Raw genomic sequence first — 23831 nt, 5'->3', positions numbered from 1 at the left:
TCTTTAGATATTTTTAGTTTCTAAATGACTTGACATACATTATTCTGAATGATGAAAATAATGGCTGTATCAACTGAAAATCTTCAGGAAATCTGTCTTGGATCTAATAGTATTGAGTAATTTTGTTAAGGAACTGAATGATGGAATAGATGGTATGTTTATTAAATTCAAGGCAACAGAAAGATGGTTGGTACCATCAGGTATGTTGAAGCCTGGGTTAAAATTCAAAATAAATTTGCACTTTGGGGTTTTTTTAAGGTCTTTAATTTGTGAGTTCCATAAGTAAGAACACTTTTAAGAAAAAGATGGAAGAGCTACAAAGGATCACAAGATGGATATGACCAATGTTTGCTTTATATGCAAAAGGCAATGTTTCCATCTATGAAAGAAATGCAGTAACCCTTTCACTTGACTCAACACTGGTCAGTCTAAGTGTGTTCAAGTAAATTCAATATGCCAGGGACTCTGTCATGAAAAACAACTGGCAGAGAATGGCCCATATCACACTATTATGCCACTTCCTACCTTTCAGAAAAGGATGATTGGATCTAGAACACCTACTGGGAATTTTTCCTTTTGTGTCCTTGAGAATTGTTTTGGAAAATGCTAATTTGTATGGGCCAAAATATGACAAAGGGTCATTCTAACAATTTAGCTGTATAAGAAATTGAGTTTCACAGCCTGAACGTGTTCCGTGGAAGTATTTGTTTTGCTAATGCAAACATAGGTGTGGGCTGCTATTTACAGCCATAGGCATCTCAAGAAAGGTATATAACACTGAATAGTCTTGGGCAGAACCAAAAATATAATTAGGTATCTAATAAAATGGCTTATAAGGAGAGATTTGAATAAATTGCAATTATTTACCCTAACGAAGAGTTGACTGTCCTTCCATCTCTCTCCCTTCCTTCTTCCCCCCCATTGCCTAAGTGTTTTTCAAATAAGTAAAAATATTGCACTGTTTTGATCCAAGAAAAATTGGAAGAATTTCTATTGTGACTATGATGAATAGGACAAGAGGTACTGAGTCTAAATTTTAGCAAGGAATCTTTGGATGAGACATGCAGAAAGCATTCTATTATTAAAGAACAGGATGTTAAAATAGATTGCTGAAGGAAATTATAGAGACCCAATCCTTGGAAGTCTTAAAATATCCTTGGAATAGTCATAGAAATATTCCTTTAAGAATGGCATTGGTATAGGTCTTGGGAATGAAGGAGGGAGATTAAATGAGCTTTCTTGCCTTGGTTTTCTATGATTGTCTTGAAACAATTGTACATTGCTGAATGTATTTATGAAAAATCATCATATCCTCTTACATTCAGCTATACTCTAGTATAAAGGGAAATCAGTCTCCTCTATTTTTGGTGTTCTTTTATTTGTGATTAAAATTTATTTTAGATGCAGTCATATCTGATTTTGCATATACAGAAAAAGTAATGCTTCTCTAGTTTGTGAACTTCCTAGTTACTTGTTAACTGGCTGTTTTTTCATCTATAATACAGCAAATTCTTATTTAGTTTCACACACCATAGGTGTTTGTTCATCTTGTTTTCATACATTGCTGTCAAGGAATATTTTTCTGGGCTGTGTTTATTAGCTGTCTCCTGGTATACAGCTCCTCTTTATTTAATATTAAAGCAATTGCATTGAAGGTAAGCTGCTATTCCAAAATACCCAAATATGTGTGTATGTTAGGTCTGCCATCTTCCTGTTTGTTTTCTTTCAAATCTGGCTGTGAAGGAAAAAAAAAAAAAAAGGTTGACTTCATATCTTCTAGTATGCTCTTAATGAAACTATTAAATTTTAAAAATAAGTCCCAGTACTGATCTCTGTGGTACTCCACTTGATGTTGTACTTTTCTCCACATGGAGGTCAAAGCCACAATTATAACAGAGTTTAAACTCATTTCTTATGGAATGAGAAACAGCTAAGTTGGTAAACAGCTGACTTAAAAGCTTGTTCACAATATATTTACTTTCTTCACTGCAATGCTAGTCTAAAATTCTGCATCTGCTGACAAGCCGTTAATTTCAACTAGAGGTGACATGGATTCTGTGAATTTCCACTTATCAAATTCTGCGGGAATTGGACTGCAGTTTTTGGTTTAAGTTGTGACCAAGTACCTCAGATATTTCTCAGCTTTTCCTCCAACAGTTCACCCAACAGTTACCATTTTAACAAACAATTAGCAAGCATTATCTTGATAATATCAAGCAAATGCTTGATAATGCTCTTCCTTAGTTTTTTTTTCCCAAAAAAACCCTACTGAATCAGCTGTATATTCAAGTGTGTACTAATATGTGTTCTTCAAATTTCCTATGTACGGAAATACAAATTTTGCCATTTTCCTGAATTATTGTTTATTGCTTTGTTTCAAGGTTTCTTTTGTCAAGGTAGAAATTCATACTCAGTGTAGATGGTGGAAGACCCAAACTCTATTATTTTTAACTTTGTTTTCCAAGTCTCGTTCGCATATTTTATATATTTGTAAATATATATATATTATAAATGTATGTATATTTATGTCTACTCAGTTTAGTGTATGTGATTCTCTATACTTCTGTTTTAAAACTGAAAGTATTGTATTTGCATTCATCAATAATATTTTTTTAAGTATTATTTTCTGTGCTTCAATCCCTTTTGAAGTTTGATATTTGTTTGTTTTCTAGGCTTGTCAATTTTGAAACTTTTCTCTTCTGCTCTTCAAGAATTTTTCCATTAGTTTTAAAAGGACTTGTTTGCCCCCTCTATAGCTTGCTACGGCATAAACATTCTAATGACTTAAGGCTGTAGTTTGTTATATGTATATTGAAAGAAATGAGTTAAAAATCAGAATTCATACTCATAAACAATTAGTATATGTAGCCATTGGACATTCAAATAGCCATATTAATAAAGTGGAAAAAACAGAACATACAAACTGGTTTTACTTCAATAAACACACAGAAATCCCTTGTATTATGTTTTATAATGGCATTATTCATGTTAAGAAGGTGATGTCTTGGTTTTCATTTAATTTATTTACTTATTTCACTTCAGTCATTTTATAGTTCTCAGTCTGGCAGACTTCCAGTGTTTCAGTTCAGCTATTTTTTTCCTCCCAATTACTCATGAATCACAATAATCAGATATTCCACTGAGATATATATTTACATACTTTTAAAATGGCAACTTTATAAGGTGAATATAGTGCAGCAGAATGCCATATGATGACCCCACCTGAAAGCTCAGTACTGGTGAATCTTTGTGTTATCTTTCCTGCTAAGCTCTCTATATTACTGGAGCTGGAATTTAAGGATATAAGTATGATATGGATATCTGTAACAGTTCAACACAACTTGTTTGGAAAATATGGCAGAGCAGACAAGACTTTTGATCCATGGGAAGGGAAAAAAAAAAAAAGATGTCACCTTTTAACCAATGAAATCTTTTCAATTGTAGAGAGGGGAATTTTGAAGAACTCTTTACAGCTTGAGGAATTTTCTGTTTAACCTCAGGGGACCAACTCCAGCAGATTCAAATAATAGCATTACACATAATTTTGTATGAGTGTTGATTGAAATACAATGAGTTGTATATGCTTACATATGGCAGTAAGCTTTTGGACAGATTGAAGGCCAACAAGGTCATAAATAAGTTTATTTTGTACATTTGTTATTCACTTTTAACTCTGATTTCTCCAAATGTGAGATTTTTTACTGTTTACATATGTTATATGCCAGGGCAAAAAAAAACAAAACAAAACAACAAAACAGCTGTGTAGGCAGAAAGCCAATGAACAGCCTTTTATAGATATGTGTGTTTCTTTGTGTAAACAATACTGTAAAACAAAATTTTATGTATTATGTTTTAAAGACACAACATTCTGCATACAATGAAAACATCAACAAAATGTGAAAGAAGGTTGTTGGGGGGCACCCAAGACACAGTTAATTACCTGGGAAGTGATATTTAGCACTGTGGTTTTCTGTGGTCTATTCATTTGGTTAAACAGCACTGCAGAGTCCCCTCTACCCACTCAAGTGGAATGTGTGCTGGCTGTTGCAAGCATGTATCGTAATTAACCCGGTGTGTTTCTGAAAGTGGGTCAATCAGCACACAGTACAAAATCACTATGTAGAAGAAGGAAAACAAGTAAGTTAGACTTGTGAGCCAGGGTACCATGCACCCTTTTTGAAGATGATTGTAAATGTTGTCAGAAAAAAATACAGGGCGGTGGGGGGAGTCTAAGAATTCTTAGTATAATTTCATATCCGATTCAGAATGCAATAATGCTATCTTTTTAATTAGCAGTCCTGATAATACTACCTATATGCACAAGGATTTCTGAAGACCATGGAAAAGTATTGAGAGCCATGGAGCACAGAAAAGAACCTTCTCCAAAGGGAGCCAAATAAGGAAGATAAGTGTGTTAAAATAAATCAGAAAAGTTCAGGAGGGCGTTTGAATTTGTTAATGTCTATGTAATCTTAATCCAGCCCCTGAGTGCCTCTATCCTGCAATCTCAGTGAAGTGGAGCTCTGTTTGTAAGAGCATAGGGGAAATGGAGCGAGTAAAGGTATGTGTAAGTAGGAAGGTGGTGATGATACAATGGGATTGTGTAGTTTAAGACTGTAACGTCATTCATAAGCACTAGGAGGTCAAGTTAATGATCAGTGGTAAAATGGCACCTGCTTACTTGCCTGCAATCTAAATTGCAAACTGTGTTCTATAACTATAGAACTATTTTTCTATTTTTACAATTAAAAATATGCCTCTGAAGCACTCCTTGTTGGCATTTCCTAGAAAAGGTTCCTTTCTATCCTGAAACATTTTTCCTTACCAAATTTTGAAGTCCTGCCGTGAACTGTGGAAGTTTGAATTTTGAGTTAAAGTGCAAAAGAATTTAAATAATGATCCTATTACCTTTTTTCCTAAATTATATGATATCACATGTGATTTTGAACTAAATAAAAGTGTTTGAAAGCTCATATCTGTCAAGTAACTTACTGCAATTATGTCAGTATTAATCCTGTGGAAAGGGCAGTCACTAGAAGAACAACAAGGTACCATGGAAATCCAAGCTGTTCTCCAAATTATTATACAGTTGTATTAAAAGGGGAAAATTGCAAAAAGCAAACTGGGAGTCAATCTTCTTGTGCTTTGAAATGCAGTTTGCTCTTATGTTGGCAGGTGTTACCAGGCACTAGTCCAAGGTTCATGCCATCAGCTTGGCTTTTTAGAGCTGCATGTCGAAGGTCTTAATAGATGTTTCACAAGTTTCCAAATATTATTTAGTCATTTTTTTATGATGAAACTTATTCTCCATTTTTCCACAGAGAATTCATCCCAGGTTTTCTTGGTAGTGCCAAATTTATTTTCTTATTTTTAGTAGAGGTGTATTTAGTTATTACTCACGGATACTGTTGTTAGGTATAAATTGTCAAACATCTCTTCAGGAGACCTGTATACATTTCTTCTATCTATACACATGATAACAACTTGATTTTGCTGAAAATTGTATTCAGCTTTATAAAAACATAAAATATGCAAGAGATGAACAATCAGAAGCTTTCTCTTCAAGTGGGAGCGCTTTTGAGAAAGGGTTGAATAATGCCTTTCATTTTCCCCATATTCCCTGCCACTCATTCCACCCTCCCCCCCAACACACACACACACACTCTTCAGATGTCACCTTATCTATAAATAATGGATTGCTATTGTGATATCTCCTAATGCTGTCCTCACAGATGCAAAACTGTGCCAAGATTTAAATAATTCTCACTTCCTGGAAGTGATTAACATAAGTCAACTGATTTACTTCCATCTGTCAGGTGGCAAAAGATTAACCAACAGTGCTAAAGCATGTAATTTGTGGTGGTTCATTGTCACGAGAGACAAACAAGTCTTCTAATTGGAAATTGACAGCTCTGGCACTCATTTGAGCTAAGCTTTTGCTTGCATTAGCTCTTGAGTCACTTTGCTCAATCTATAGCTAGTCATTAAAACACCATGAAAGTTCTCTCTGCAGGTACGTAAAGCCAGATCCTTGCCTGTGGCAGACTTAATTAAGGTAACAGCTGGATATTCAATCTTCACATAAAAAGAGGAAAACGCAAGTGATGTTAATGCTTCTCAAAGCACTATAAAAGGAAAGGATTGCATGAGCAGGGAATGATCTTGTCATGATGGTATTATCATGTAAATAGTAAAAAAGAAAATTTAAATGTTGTGGGGGGGAAAGACTTATTTGTGTCAGACATCAACTCAAACAATGACTAAATTATAACAACATGTGTAAACTGATCACACTATATGGGCAAATGGCTTCATTTCAAAACTAAACATCTGCAGGCTTGAAGTGTTAGGATGTGGTTCTGAATTTAAATGAGCTAAAGATTTTTGTAATGTAATTTCATTCTAGGAAATATTTATTTACGGAGATTTTTCTCTGCAAACAGAAGTGCAAAGAAAAAAATTACAACTTGTGAGAGATCCACTGTGTATGTACGATGTATATCTTACAATTTTTAAACATAGTATGTTTAGAAGACTATGTGGATATATAATCAGGACACATTCCTTGAAGTGGGAGTGGAAGAAGGAGAAAGGTATAGATAATTTCTATTTATATTGTACTTACTAGTTCTTGTACAATGATTGAGTATCATTGTTTTTCTGTTCAGGTGACCTTAAAACAATACTATTTGGGACTTACATAGGGTTGTCCACACTGTGGAGATTGGTCTTGCAACCATGTCTCATAAACCTTTACATTAAATGATCAAGTTCTGTTTCTGAAGTGGTGGGATAGCTGTTTATTTTTACTTGTTATTGGAAGGCTTTGGAAGAATCTTGTGTTTCCACTGGCTGGAAGCTTCCTTTTCATTGTCAGCCTAAACAGAAGACTGGACTAGAGAACAGAATTTTTTGTACTTATGCTTCATTTACATTGCTCATTTTCAGTTGTACCTGGAATATTGTATTGAATTTTAGTAATCTTGTTATTAATATTTTCTTTCACGAATTGTGGGGAGTCAGAAAAAAACAAAAGATTTTTTCATGAAGTTATAAAAAGATAAAGTGCTTCACTTACTTAGCTACTTAAACATAGCAGCAAAGGTGAAAAAGAAACTACTAAATTCTAGACAGCAGTGCGAGTTGTCAGTTTAGGGATGACTCATGCTGAAGCAGTGTTGTGTAGATGGATCACTGGTAGATTCCCATAAGGATTCATCTTTCGGGGCTGACAGTCACAGTAGGCTAAAAAATAATGACGCCTTTAAAAAACCCAAATATTTAAAAAGTAATAAATATGAGTTCTTTGTGTTACAATAGCTGAGTCTCTGATGTAACTTCAGTGAAGTTAACAAAGCTGCAGTAAAGATAAAGCTGTCCTAATCTCTGTCAGTCTTAAATATACATTTTTCAAATCCATGTCATCAGCTTCTTTCCAGTCTTTACTTTGGTTTTACATGTTGTAATCTTTTATTGCATCCCACTCAGTGCCATAAAGGGATCTTTTTTCAACCTTATTAGGCTTACTTATTCAGGATTCTCACAGCAGTTCTTCTACTTGCATGAAAACAGTGGGAAAGATGTGAAAAAATATACAGGTGGAAGTATGGGAGTGAGGTAAATGAAGTGTGTTATATTCAACAGCTAGTCATCAGTAAAGGAAGTGGACAGGTGCTGTAAGGGATATTGCTTAAGTTAATGAGCAAGGAAAACAGATAAGAAGAAGGAAGCATTGAAATACTAACAGAAAATTCTATTTTCAGGTGTACAGCTTGGAAGAAGCAATATTATGACTTCCTCAGAAAACCATTGGCTCAGAGAGAGAGCTATAGAATAGCAAGACCAAAATTTCTCAGTTTTGGTTGACTGGAATTGCACAGCCTAAAGTTTTACTTTTTCCTACCTTATTTCTGGTGCTAATATATGATCAAAACTGCAAGGAATGAAAACATTAAAACTATACCCATCTAATACTCTCCAAACCTTTTTTTTCATGAAATGCATTTCAGTTAAGCTCTAATATTTGGCTAGTTAACATTTCAAATAGTTCAAGATTCCTTTTTATCTTTTTCAAAGACTTCTCAAAAATATATTTTCATGAAGATTTAAAAAAATTACGTCACTGAGATATTGGCTTCTAGTGGCAAACTTCTGAGACATCTGAATGAGCTGACAGATATGACAAACAGCTTGCACCATTTTGGAAGAACTGAAAGCTAGGTGGGTTATCCTGAAGTAGTGCTAGACATCTGTATTCAGGCAACTGAATTTCACACAATCTTATTTTCTTTTTTGTTTAAAAAGAAAAAAATGTATTTCTTCTTGAAAATATAGTTCTTGTCAGTCTAATGTGAATACGTTCAATAACTTCAGGGTGTCTAAAAAGGCACTTGGGTACTAATGTTCAGGCAACTGAATCCCGCCAATGTTACCTCAAAATAGAATGTCACCTTCAGCAGGTGCTGAAAATGCTCTTAAATTAATTGGGGTGACTGTTTTTTTTGTTGGTGGTGTTTGTTGTTGTTTTAAGAATAAAAGCTGATACAAGTTGTCGTAACAGGTAACATTAATAGTGTACTTCTGTTTGTCAGGCTCTTGTCTCAAACTGCACAGTATCCGAAGCCACAGAAGGAGGAGCAAGAAAGTTTACATAAGAGAGTGCTGGAACATGGACGTTGGCCCTTACCTTGAAACATGAACAACATCTAATGTATTTTTATAGTAAATTTTATTACAAGTGGAAATTGCCTTTAATTTTCATGAGCAACGGGCCCTTCAGGAGAACAATAAATCCACAAAATGGTTTAGTTTTGCAAGGGCTATAAAGACTGTCATTACCAAAACAGTTGCTGAAAAATATTATGCATGACCTTTTTTATTAAAGGAAAATTTGTTCGCTTCTTTTTGTTAACAAGGCTATAGTTCATTTATTAAAGCACAGCATATACCAAATGAGTGCTGCTCTGCTAACAGAGAAAGGCTTGGGGAAGGAAGACAAACTACTTCAGAAGAAATGCACCTTTCTTTTGTTCTGATTGTAGAAGGAGTGTCTAACATATTTGATATACCTTTAACTGGACCTTATTCATTGTATTGGTAACAACTTTAGAAAATATTAAGTATCCGGAACTCTTGGGCCAATTTCCTTAAATGATATTTGCCAAATAGATTTGGTTCCAAATATTTAATATTATGTGGAACAGCAGATGGTTGATGGAAACTATTGTTGAGATATCTATTTTAGAAGAATATCCAGAAATCTCCTCTTATTTTTTAAACCATTTATACCTTATGAACAATTTCAGGTTATATTTTTTACTTTTCGGTCTTTTCAGTATGTGCTGCATTTACACACAAACATTTGGAAAAACAATTTATGAAAAAAGAGGCCCTATTTGTGTGTGTGTAATTGTTTCTGCAGCCTACTCAAGAAACCTAAAATGAGAGTGAGTAGTACCAGTCTTGCAAATCCCTTCCTAATGTATGAGTTTTTTCATTAAACAGAATAACATGAATATAACATGAGACAATCTTGTTTCTCATTATGTTAGTTGGGATTGTTAAAGTTTCAACATTGTGTCTAGCTTCATCCATGTTAAATGAAGGCAAGAAACCATTCAGCTACCCACCTCTCTAGTGATTTAACCACCTCACTTATTAAATGTGTTTTCTCCTTATCTTTTTAAAGATTTCTAAGTTACAGGGTCATCTGCATTGCTTCTTATGAGTAGATTTTTTTTAGCTGTCCAGGGTCAATAGTTACATGTATTTTGTATTTATAAAGACAGTGATCAAAATAAATCAATGATTGATTCTGGTGAGCAAAAGCACAGTGGGGAAAAAGCTTTCATTAGTATAAGTTAATAATATTTTCTATGCTCATATTGCTGTTTGTGTGTAATGAAGACTTGGTCAAAATGTTGCTTTATCAGTGTTCTTTAAGAAAACATTGAAACTTCAAAAATAAGTAAATAGCAATTAGTTATATTGATGGATGACGTTAAAAGCATTGAAAGCTCTATTTTAACATTCACTGAAAAATCAGGTACCTATTGGTATTTTGGCATTGCGTTTTCTTATCTAATCCATGTGTTCTGAGCACAATAACACTGAAAAAGGAAAAAGAAAATGTGATGGAAATGATTTTGGTTTGGACTAGTAGAAAGGAAAGAGAAAACTGGTGCCAATAGATGGAAGCAAGAAAAAAAGAAACCCTTAAATAGCTTGGAACCTACTGGCCTGACACTCTTACACTACAACATTGTGTTTGACACCTGAAATGATTGCCAGACACCAAAAATGACTGCCAAAACCTAGTCCATCTGCTGTACGTGACCAGGGAATATTGCTGAGCAGGTCCCTGGGAATATGCATTTGCAATTTACTTGTTCTTGAAGGCTGATGAAGATGAGTTTTGTCACAGGTTCTCAGGGTCGTTACCTGACATTAGGATTTTCAGGGAAATGAAAAGACTCTACTGACCTTGTATAGAGACCTTTTTGACAAGGTTTAATAAATATTCTGACAGTGTGATATATGTCACATCCTTCTGTTGTGTTGAATATTGCAGATTTCTTTGGTTCCAGGTTGTGGCCCGTTTGTTAGTAATGATGTGTTATGTGCAGTTTAGTGTACAAAGATGATATCGATCAGGGCAGAGAAGGAAAAATTATTAAATGCAGTATGACTGATATGAGACTTTAGAAGAAACTCCAGAAATGAGAGCTGGGCTTCATAGTACAAAATACATCCCATCTTGATAAAAACCGAGAATAGATTTACTATTGGTAAAAGAACAGTAATTTTCAACAACATATGCAGTGATTAATTTTGTCCATGGAAGCAATTTTGTTCTGGATGCCTTATGGGGGTACAAGTTGTAGTATTCTTTCTTTCCCTTCCTTCTTTGCAACCTCTGGGTTGGAACTATATTTTGTTGTTCTGTTCCTGGAGTTTTTTGGTCAGAAAGGTAACTATCTTTTTCTTGTATTTCAGCTGACAAATTCAGTGTCTATTGTACCACTATCCAATGCTGATTAATTGATCATTCAGATAATTTGCTTTGCACATGATAGCTCACCAGCTTTTCAAGAAGCATCCAGGAATCTTCATGTAGCTGTGAGTTTATCAGATACTATGAAGTAAAGTAACTTTCTGGTATTTATAGACCTAATCCCAGTGAAACAGTAGAATGACTTTCATAAATTTTAATATGCCTGGAACAGGATGATGGAAGATGAGGGACAGCTGGCTTGAAGGCTACCTTTAGTTATTTCCAGATAACTTCAGCAATCTCAAGTGAAGTTGCATGTGTGACCAAAGACAATATTCTTTCTTTTGTGGCTTAATTTCTTTAATGACATGGTTTTTTTAAGTAGTCCATTCAGCTACCAAGTGATCAGTTAACTCAGCTGGGTAGTAAACCTGGACTATAGGAGATATGCTTAATTGTTATAATTTATCTTTACAATAAAATAACACAAAGTGAACAAATGTAGTCATAACTTACTCTGATTAAAAGTTATTAATGAGTAATATTGTACTTATTAGAGTAATATACATGGAATATTAATACTGCATATATAATAAACTTACATATAATATACTAATGGTATATGTACCACAATAATAAACTTTATATGATGAGAGTTCAAAACTAGGAACTGCAATGCAAAAGTAAAATACTGGATTTAAAAACAAAGCCAAAGACTTCTTAAACTAAAATACTTTTGGATAGAAAGACAAGTGAAAATCAGAATATTTTTTGAATTCTTTACCCAGTGCTCTTATGAGCAGTGATTTGGTTTTAATAGTGATTGATCACTAATTATTCTAATCTTTGATAAAAAATGTTGATTCATAAAGCAGAAGATAAATGGAAGATACAAAATTGGGGCAGTTTATGGTTTGGGGTTTTTTTCATGAAAGCTACCATGGTTATTATCCCTCCTACCAAGTTTCCTATACTTGTCTCTAACTTCTTAAAAGATATGATCGGTTTAGGAGTGTTCTTATTGTCTTTGTTGGGTGATGAACTTCTGTTTCATTCTCACTGTGTATCTTTGCCCTGTAGGGATTTCGGGACACATGAGAGAGGAGGGAAAGGCATTTTTTATGCAACTTGCTAACAGAACACCCCCAAGCAACAGTTCCTGGAGGACCACAGAATGGCTAGATCCAGAGATTAGCTGCATTTCCTCAGTGCATGCATTAAGAGCAGCAGAAGTGAGTCAGCAAGAAAGTTTACTGTCACAGAGTATGCTCAGCTTGGGGAAGGGAGAATCATTCATTGATTTGATTAGTATATTGAGATTGTGAAAATGTGTTAATGGATATTAAATATGTGTTTTTTCAGCTGTATGGTATCTGGGGTCTAACAACAGTAGAATTTTTTACCGGGGGACAACTGCTGGACCAATAAGTCATTTGATTGTGCTCTGGTTTACCTTATTTTCCTTTTCCTTTCTCCCTAACCCCTTTTCACCTTCTGATCACGAAGAGCAATTTGAACAAGCTGCTTTTTTTTTTTTCTTCTTTTTTTTTAAAGTGTGAATCCTTGTAACATCACTGGCTGATCAAAGGCATTTTGGAGCTTGATTCTGGCCAGCATCTTTTGCTAAGATACTTGCATGGAATATATGGGGACTATTTGTTTCTAATTACAGGAAGGATTCCTCCCTACAAGTCTTGACAGTCATTGCTGGCATTTCTTACTGAGTTTCAGTACTGCTTGTTTTCTAGCCAAATGTCAGTTTCTGTCTCTGAATATTCTCCAGCTCTGCATTTGCTTCTATGACATTGTGCTTTTTCCACTATTCAAATTATTACCCTAGGAAGGGTAATGTGTATGGCTGAATGGAGGCATGATATTTGAATGATTTCAAAAGTGTAACAAGACTCTTCCATCCTGATTACTATATTTCTTAGTGGATTGGATGACTTGGAAAACAATCTCTTTGGAGACCTTTCCATGTCCCCTATTTTCTGCTTCCCCTCTGGAAGGTATTAAATGTACGGACTGGTATCCTAATTCTACACAAATAGCTTAGATGTGATGTGCTCTCCTTGGAAGGAATTTGTTCATAGTGACTGAAAATTAACACTGAATTTAAAATTAAACCTAGTTGTCTAAGGTTCTGAACTTAAAACATCAGATTTTATCTGTTTAAAACATACTAAGCTTTAGCAGTTAAGAAAACATTACTTTATAAGCACTGAACCATGATTATCATCAAAACTGTTCCCAAACTTTTAAATGCTGACCTGTTTTCAAGAAAGTAAGATATGGTACACCTTCAAGAGTTATCCCTGCCATCTTATTGCAAAAACATGTTGTATGATATCACTTACTCATACCTCCAATTGAGAAATGTTGCTATAGAGTTTTGTGGTGTATTAATATGGGGATTTCAAGAATATACTGGTATGCTTTTATGCTCATTTGCAATCTTTTGTTGCTCATTCTGGGTATGCTGGTTTTAAAGGAAGAAAATAAGTTAAAATCTTGGTCTGAGAAGCAAGGAGTGAGGAGCAGGGGCATGAAAAGGGGGTGATGGCTTATGTTTAATGGTAAAACTGAGAATTAGATAGCTTATCGGAACTGAAGAACGTAATCTAATGCTCATTTGTTTTTTACAGAAATCTCAGTTGGAACAGGCTTTAAAGTAGTGTTATTGGTACTGCACAACACACTGCAGAAGAGAAGTATTGACAAGCTACAGCTTTGAGCATTTGCCATAATGCAACAGAGACAGATCATTTAGGTGGGTGTTGTTTTGTTTTGTTTTTTAATTATTATTAGCCCTTCTTTCCACCTACTTTAAAAGGCCTTTTTTGTTTGTTTGTTTTTGCTTTTTTTACTGTAATTGCTTTAGGATTTTGACCTACTGCAATAATCTCAGAAGAGAAGCAAAACAGTCAGCTGGGAATGGTTACCCTGATTTGATCTGCAGCTATTGCTCTGACTTAATCTTCTGTTGTGTCTAGACCATAGGCTTCAATATTAATAATATGGTACTTGTATGTTCTGCTGTGTCACAACTGGCAATAGGAAATCATTCTCCCACCTATTGTTAATGTATTGTTAAGAGGAAAATATTTTCTGTTATCTATGAGTATTGTCAAATTTCACTCAAATCTGCATCAACTTGCATCAAATATTCATCGGTTTGCAGGAATGGACCCAAAAAATATTTATCTCGCCACAGGACAAGCTATGTGTTGAGACAGAGATGTATTTTATAATTTTTCTAAAGATAAGCTGCAAGAGTGTTCTCCTAATGGATGCCAAACATATGTGGGTTACCAGTTTGATAAACACACTGGAAATAATATCTAGCAGCTGTCGACACTTTAATAAATGGGGTTTTTTCATATTTGCCACATTTTTAAAGGATTTTTGTAATCCTCCATAGACAAGAATATTGTTTATATAATACAAGCAGTTTTTGTTAGGTTACAAAAACAAGAAATGAGAAATTGTTGTGTGGGTTTATTTTTTACATTTTACATTGGCATATAGGAATATTCAGTGTCATTTTTAACTGATTTTCTTGTCTTGTCAGTTTAACTCAGACCTTTAACCTTATTTAAATGTCTGCTTTGTGCCTCCTCCATTTCTGATCTGTAATAAAATTAATAGATATGTCCCTATGTTGCTCTTGAGTAAGGAAAAACATCGACATTTTTGAACACTATAAGCCAATAATTTTTTCTCCGTGGAAGAGACAGTGATTGATGACATTATTATGTGTACTTAGAGCAATTTCTGTATTATGGAAGGAAAATATGTTTCTTCTCTGATTAACTGTTTCATTTTCTAATTAGGATGCTAACATCAGTGTGTCCCTTGTGTGTTCTTTCTCTTTGCGCTGTTTGATCTAGGTCATACTTTCTGTACCTTCCTGCCCCTTTCTGCATGGCACAGTAAAAATTAGACAAGATTAGAATTACTGATAGGCTAAAATACCTAGAAATAATTTTAGTAGTTATTGAGCTTAAAGCTATGAATATCCTGCAGGGATTTACATTTGGACTCTGATTTCAGCCTCAGTTCTACAGCACATTAACTCATTTGCAACCCTTAGTACTTTAATGCAACATTTCTATCCTGGGCTTGCTAGCACTACATTAGATAATGTTTACCTATATGAATGATCGTGAGCTGTTGGGTTTTTTTTTTCACTTATTCCCAATCCTAAGCAACAAAAAGAATGGAAAAGAAGATAAATTTGTGTACAGGTTATTTAAAAGGTCACAATTTTGAAACAAAACTCAAGTAAACTTTCATTAAAGTTTCCCTTTGTTTCCCTATCATTAAAAATTTGTATTTATTTCAGAATCATAAATTCATAAGAATTCATAAACCAGCTTTGCCTACATTATATGCAGATAAAACTAACAAGCAAATTCTGCTACAGGAAAACATCCCTTTGCAAGGTTCTGACATCAAAGATGAAAGGGTGAGTTAACAAAGAGATCCAATCATTGCGTTGAACAATTACTAAATTTAGGGCAGACTTCCAAGCAGTACTTATGTGCTCAATTCCCAATGATTTCAATGAAAGGTGGAGGGGAGGAAAGCACTAAGCACCAAGTCTTTTATGATAGCTGTCTCCATAGAGAGAATTGCAAGCTTTTCAATTTTAAACATCTAGGTCCAGCACCCATCAGGAAAGGCAGAATGAAGGGGTTGCTTAGCTTGAAGAAGAGACAGAGGGAGTATATTACGAAATACGTTCAAAACTGATTAAGAAAAAGAAAAGAATAATTGTGCCCATAGTTGATTGAAAAAGAAGTAACAGGCTTAAACTGCAGTGAGAAAGCTTTAAGTTAGGCACAAGGAACATAACAGCTTCCTTACAGTAATGATTGTAAGGCATTGGTCAAGTAATGATTTTAAGATTAAGCCATGATGCTTCTGATCATCAGTATGATAACAGGTACAGTTGATGCTGGCTTAAAACAGGTTTGTGGTCTAGATTAGTCTTGAAGTTTCTTGTAGCCATGGTAGTTTAGCCACTATTGAAATGTCAAAACAAAAGCCACCACCACAAAGAACTTAGTTAACCTGGATGATAGCGAATGTTGCCTCTCTTAACATCACAGGGAGGTTTAGGCTGGAAGGGACCTCTGGAGATCATCTAGTGTAACCTTCCATTGAAAGCAGGACCTTAAATTAGGTTATTCAGGGACCTGTCAAGCCAAGTCTTGAATATTTCCAGCAGGGGAGATTGCACCACTCCTCTGGGCTACCCATCCCAACGTTTAATTGTTCTCATGGTGAAGATTTTTTTTTCTTATATGCAAACAGAATTTCCCCTGAATCAACCTGTGCTCATTGCTTCATTTCCTATCACTGTCCATTCTTGTGGAAAAGGAATCTCCATCTTCGCTATAACTACTTTTCACATTTTGCAAGTGGAGTGATAAGATTGCTGCCATTGACAAAGTCTGCATTTCTACTGAAGAGATAAAAACAACCAAAGTTTTGACATGTATCTGACTTTCCCCTGAAATCTCTTGCTAGTTTGGCCTTATTTTCAAAACAAAAACAAATAATCAAAGAAAACCAGAAAACCAAACCCACTATCTTCCCCAAAGGCCAGGAGACTTATCTATAAAACTGGGAGATCTGTTTTCAATTTTCTCAGTATGGTCAGAGTCTTGACTCAAGACGTCTCAACAGAACACCTCTGACTCACTGAATATCCTTTTGGTTAAGCACTTCCTAGGATGCTACTATTACTAGTGAGAGGTATTATAGTCTACAGTCAGGACTCCCAGCAAGCTTTCACAGGACTGTGGCAGAGAGTAAGCTTCTAAGAGATTCAACTACTTTTAATAATTAAATAACAATTTTCAAATGTGGCATTTTTATATTAGAAGGATAGTATTGTGCTTTGATACTAATTTTTGTTACGTTATATATTTGCTTTTACGAATACAAGAAAACAAGGGAGCAGGGAAATAAATCCTTCATCTTGATTACTATTCACAGATCAAATAGAATATAGTAGAGCTATCCTAAAGTACCTTTCAGATTTCTGAAAGCATGACTGTAGTTCTAAACTGGTTTTACAATAGTGTAGTCATAATTTCAATTGAATAACTTGCATCTTATGCCATTATCAGAGGGACTCATGTAAAAACTTTTTGGGGGTAGTATTCAATTATGTCATGTTTTCTGTAAGAATTTAAAAAACATAACAGGCAATGTTTATCAGATCATTTAAAACACCCAAAACTAGTTGGTTGTTCCTGATATTTCTTGCTCTAGTATACCATTTCAGTAGTTAAGAACTGAGTTTCTCTCATCTCTAATGTTACCATATGTTGTGAATATATAAACAGATTCTACAAAATGGATATATTTAAGAATAATTCCTAGCCTTCACTATTGAGGAATCAGTAAACACAAATGATCTGATATGTGTTTTCATAAACTGTTGTAATTGTTTTCAACTTCTTGAAGGCTATTCTAAACTGTAACTAGGCATGAGGAACTAGCTAAAATCTGTTCTGTAGCTGGAAAGCCAAACTTCCCTCCATCTCACTTTAATTCTAGCTGAACTGCCACAACCCTTGACATTTCAAATGAATTGAGTATTTTATCGTTCCATTCCTATGTATATGTTTTGTTTAGACATAATCCAAAGTAGCAGATCCAGAAATAGAATAGTTTTGTTTTATTTTAAAGTTGACTTGCTGTGTCACACCTCATTTGTCATGCCATTCTGTGTCTCGTAAACAACCAAATACAATGATATGCTCCATAAAATGTGAGTTATGCCTCCAAGACCCTATACAGGTTGTTTCCATTTCTAGTGGCAATGCATGTACATGTCCTTTTTTATATTCAGCTGGTGGATCTTTGCTTGTTGTTTCTGGAAATAGGTAAATGGTGAACAGCAATTAATATTTGTGACATGCATTCTGTCTTTTGCAGAAATATATAGTAACTTGTCAGCCTAAACTCTTGGATTTTATTCCTTTTTTTGTTGGTTGGTTTGTTTCTTTGTTTGGGGGATTTTTGTGACCAAATTGTAAGTCATTTCAAAACTACCATGATTTTCAGAAGGTGGGTACTTATCGTTTCTAAAAGGCAAGCTACTTGTGTCACAAACACTTTACTCAATTTTGCTACTTAGTTACGATAATCTGGGGCATTTATATACAATACACAACTTTGGCAGGAAAGCCATCGTGCAACACACTGGTCAATTGAAGAAAAAAAAAAAAATCTTTGCAAACAAACAGGTGATCCATAGCACAAATCCTTCTGTTCATGCAGTCTACTTTCAGTTGCACCAGAAATTAGTATAATATCATGGTTTCAGAAATGCTGCCAGCTGCTTAGTTTTTATGCTGACAGTATGCAGAACTGGAGCCTATGAAGGAAGGATCTTATTGCTCTGAATAAGAAAAAGTACTTTCTTAGGTACCAGAGCAGACAAAACAAGTAAATAGTCTGAACCTAATTCAAAGTTCATTGACGTCAATGAATTTCTTTCCCTTGACTTCTGTAAGTTCTGAATGAAGGGAACAGGGTGGTAAATGTATTGGCATTGATGCTAATCTTACTTAAATACTATAGATTACATTATTGTCTGACATTCAAGCCATAATTACATAAATCTGCTCCATGTATTTGCTGTCATTTTTATAGATGTTTCATTCACTTAAAAAACAAACAAACCCACAATGTTCTGTTTGCTTTAGTATGCGAGAGATTTGAGTGCTTAAGAAGTGTATTTACATTCATTGTTGCCTGTAAAGATGCCATTTGTGTGCAAACTCAGTGAGAGGTATGATAAAGCCAACTGCAGTTCTCAGATGATAAGAAAATATCATTCCTAAATCCGTTTCATCAGCTAATTTAAAAAAAAAAACTGAGAAAGAAGGAAGGTGAGGACACTAGATTGCAGATTCCCAGAGGCAAAGTAATATATGGACTGAGCAAAACCATGGGGAAGATAATTCCAATCAGACAGTTATAATGAGATAAGCCAGATGGATATGATCAAAACCAGTTTTAGCTTTAGGAAATTAAAAAGAAAAAAGCAGAAAATTAGGAAGGTGTTAGAAGTATATATTTTAAAACCTTTATCATGAAAAAGAGAAGAGCTAGAAATAGAGGTAGCAACATTTGGAGGGTTAAGGAAAAGCAGTGTTGCCTGTAGCTTTATTTCAGCAGTCTATTTGACTTAAACATTTTTTTTTGTTTGTTTAAAACTGCCTTTTTGTTTAAAAGACAGTTACAGCTAATCTAGAAAATACAGTTCTCAATCACTCCAAGTTACTAAGGGTTCAGCGTGCATTTTGATTTGATTGTTTCCTTTTCTGAGGTGTGTATATGACAATTTGGCTCTGTGATGAAAAATAGATGTTTTTTAAGGGGCAGGTGGAAAGGGAGGGAGGAGGAGAGATACTGGATTCTCTTTCTCTGACACAAATAGAAAATGCAGATAAATAATAAATACAATTTTTGTGGTGTTTGAGAATTTTCTTCTCATAAGGGATGTTTTCTATGGATAAGAGACATTGTGATTCTCATCATGCATTTCTTGAGGTTAACAACAGGCTGAAGATCCTACCCAGCATATCTGAGTATACATTATCCATGGCAAATTATAAACTTGTAAAAGGGAATTCCTTGTAACTGCAACTTGCTAGATTTTAGACCACTTTCCATATTTCAAAACCTAACTCTGAAGTCAAGACATAAATGCGTGTAACATGAAAGTTCAGAAGAAATCTTCTTGCTCATAACACTTACGTTTGCTCCCTAGCATTTCTGACTGTGGAGCTGCAGTGCAACAGTCTGGATGAAGTTACAGCTTCAGAAATCCTTCAAACAAACAAACAAACAAACAAATCTAAAGAGATGTAGACAGACCTAAGAGGTCCAATTTCTGCAAAACCATATCCCAGTATCAATACTTCACTTAACCCCACCATCCCTCCCTTGGGCATTAGGGCCATCTGAAGGCAGTGAGGTGCCTGCACTTGTTCCTCCTCTCAGCCAGCTGCAGGAGCTCAGGCGCTAGAACTAGGCTGTGTGCACGAGGCAGCTTTTCAACGTTTGAATGCCATGGGCAACTTGAACATCTACTCTTTGCCTTTCCTGAAGAGAAGGGAGTGTGCTGACGGGAGACAAGTGTTCTGTGTCCATATTTGGTCTATGGGCCACCATTTGCACCCCACAGAACACTGTGGACTTCCTAAAACAAGCATAGATTATGTAGTGAATATTTCTTTCTCTGATCTTTAAGGGAACACACACGTTGAATTCTTCAGTTCTGTACTATGGGTTTGCAGAGTTTTGTTCTCTTCCTGTTTTAACGTGATTGGCACTTTTTCTTTTGTTTGCTTTTTATAGGGAAGATTTTTTTGCTATTTTTTCTGGCTTCTGGAAGTATATGCACCTTGAGAAAACTCTTCTATGTTTTTTGGGTTTAGAGTTGTTGGGGGTTTTTTCATGTCTTTTTGCAGGGTGTTGTCTAGGCAAATCTCCAACTTCCCAGAAATTGTCCTGGTAGATCTCCTAATAGAGGGCACTCCTCTTAAATTTGGTAATAAAATGTTTTGGCAGCATTTTTATTGCATCTCTGGTCAAAAAGTTTCACTGTAGTTCCTTGGTAACAACTTTGGCAATGGATCATTTCTTTGAGCATTCCATTTAGAATTCCAAAATCTACAGCACAAATTTATCTACTACTTTTGTAGTTTGAAAGACTTTGGGATTAACATTGCAAATTAAAAATGAAAATGGACTTTTTTTTCCCTTTTTCCCTGGTTTAACTTCAAATAGAGAAAAGATTTATAAAAGGTGTATATGAAGGTGGATTTATAGAGTGAACTTCATTAAACTTTACTCCAAATTACTTGTGTGCAATATTAAAAAAAAAAAAGGATATGAATAAAATACATTAAATGAAATAATTATTTAGCTGTAGCTAAAAAGTGATTATAAACACAGGATTATTCTCTGTATTTTAATGGTCATATTATCCTTCTGGGCAAAAAAAATATTTATATTAAGTTTGATAAGACATAATCACCTTATCAGTATGACTGACTTTATATTAGTGTATGTAAAATTAGCTGTGCAAAATTCAGGACCTAAGCATTGATATCATTACAAGTTAAATCTACAACTAACTTTGCTAAATGAAGATCACCAGTCGCTGCTCATATTAGTTGCTATTTTTAGGTCTTGGATTAATCTGCAGGAGAACATAAGTGGACCTTAAAAGTGCTAAACTACAGTGATTACCACTTCATCTCAAGCTGCAGTTACAGAAGACCTGTGCCCTTCGGGTAGGCAAACAGTGTTAAACTGTTGATCAGGTGAAGCAAGTGTCAGTGACCCTCCCCAACACAAATGCATAGACATTTATTTGTCTCTACACTGACCAGCATCTGCTACCCCAAGCTTAGGTCTGCAAGCTGCAAATAGCAAAGTTTTTGACAAATTCAACTTAGCTGCCAAAATGATGGAAGAACATTAGATATCAGCTAGCTAGAATATTAGTATAAGGCTCCTCTTATTGCTTTTAAAAATGTCCCTCATTCCTAGTCTGTCACAGTAGACTAGCCCATCTCATCACAAATTTCTCTGATGTCTACAAAAACCTGTGAAATGACTTACACTGCTAGAAAAAGTGGCCAAAGCTTGTCTTCCTGGTCATTATTATTCTACTGTTTCTGTATATGTTGCTGCCATTTCATATGCTCACATTGTCTCTTGCTTTATGTTTAAATGGCAAATTGTCTGGGTCATGGACATTCCTTTTGGTCTCAGTACATACAGTGTCTGATACAACGGGGTCTGTGACTGAAACTTGTTAGCAGTAATGGAAATGTATCTCATAGGTATATGGAAAGAACAGTTGAAATAGAGCATTTATGTATAAGATAACCTTCTCAAGTATTTTCAGAAGAACTAAAGATAAACTATTTATGTCATTAAAGAAAGATTAGACTTGTCACATATGCACCTCTGACTAGGAAAATCACTTTAACTGATTCAATCCTAGCTCAGAGCTTGAACATAATATATATGAAAATCACAGAATTTAACTTAACTTTTATTATTTTTATGAAAGCATAAGAAAAATGGTACATTAAGACTCGCTTCTGCTTCAGTCTCAAAAGTTTACGAAATATAAAGGTAGTGAGGTGAGAGCTGGCGTGCGTAAAGTGATCTCTGTAGACTTACAAATCTATGCCATGCTTTGGGGGGAGTGGGGGGGAAGCATAGTTCGTGTGCGCAAAGGCAATTGATGTTAAATCAATTGTCAAGCTTTTACTTAATCATGAGCATAGAAGCTCCTGTATTTAAAAAGCCTGTTTCAACTTTTGTTTACATGTATAGTGCAACTGAATTTGGTGGACTTGAATTATGATTTATAATAGTAAAATATGATAATACTTTATAGAGTGTTAGTGGCCCAACTCCTGTAGCCTTTATTGCATGAATATAGCAGGATTCTTCCATGTGTAGTAAATATTTCCATTAATAGAAGAAAAAAAACACTGCTTATGCTGTTCCAATTAACAAATTAAACTTACCTGTTTAGTTGTATGCAAAGCCATCTAGTGAAACACTTGGCATTAAATACTTCAGTCCTTATATGTTACATTTGCTAAAATCTGGTAATACGTGTGTCATTACTATACAAGTTAAAGAGCTGAGATATCTCATCTGAGTCTTGTAAAGGAAAGCATTACTTAAGAGCTAAGTATTCCAGTATGAAATGAACAGGGTATCAATTTATAACTGGAACCAGAAAAAAAGAGAATAATTTTTGCAGACGGCTTTATTATAACACCCGACATCTACCACTTCTGGCAAAGGATAAAAGGAACATTGAGAAGAAAACATGAATATAACATCCCAGTGTTAAAGGCTGTATGTAGACTTGTGACTGTGGATGCAGGAAAAAAAACAAACCTTGTTTTGTAAAAATACAGCTGGCATTTTTACAGATCTATTTCTAACTCCTTGTGCAAAAACCTGACAATAGTGTGAGAAACACTTATGGCAAAATCATACTGAAACCTTCATTATCAGTGTGAAACATCTGAAAAGGAATGGCAATATGCATTAGGGGGAAAAAAGTAATTTCAGCAGAATTCTAGGAAGGTAGAATTGAAAGCCTTTGGAGAAGATAACAATGCTTAAATGATATAGCTTTTATGGTGTAAATTACCTGATGTGTGTGCACTTTTTGTCATTTGGGATTTTTTTTAAGGTATAGAAATGTTATTTCAGCACAGGCTATCTGAGAAGAACAAATTTCCTGCTATAGTTAGGTTTTTAGTTTGCGGTAGCTAACCTGATTGGGGACATGCAAGAGAATGTAAGACAGAAATTTTTGAGATAAGTCTGAGAGTACGTTGTCATTGAAAATATCATTGGTGGAATGTTCAATATATCTTTCTAAAATGACAAAGTTGCACCAAAGTAGCTTGTTTCAAAATATTTTTTTTTTACCAGTTCCAGGTTTGCCCTTATGTGCTTCCCTGTCTATCCATGCTCTGGACACATTTCTTGCAGCATGAAAAACCCCTGCATTCTTACCATCCATTCCAAAATGGTTAACTAAAATAATTTACCATATTATTGAAAGATATTATCTTGTAATTAAAAAACGTGGTACTCCCCTGCTGAAAGGGTCCATACATCGTATGTGCTTCCTTATCATTTTGCAATGCAGTTATCAACTTGGGTACATGGACAAACTTGTTGTGATATTACTTTTTTTGGAGACTTTCTGGGCTCTGATAATGCTCTTTGTATTTTCCTTCCTTTACTCCAAGCTATG

This window comes from Aptenodytes forsteri, unplaced genomic scaffold (assembly GCF_000699145.1).
Source record: "Aptenodytes forsteri isolate BGI_AS27 unplaced genomic scaffold, ASM69914v1 Scaffold81, whole genome shotgun sequence".
In the NCBI taxonomy this organism is placed as follows: domain Eukaryota; kingdom Metazoa; phylum Chordata; class Aves; order Sphenisciformes; family Spheniscidae; genus Aptenodytes; species Aptenodytes forsteri.
The sequence above is the reverse complement of the archived record's forward strand: the minus strand, read 5'-3'. Positions refer to the sequence as shown.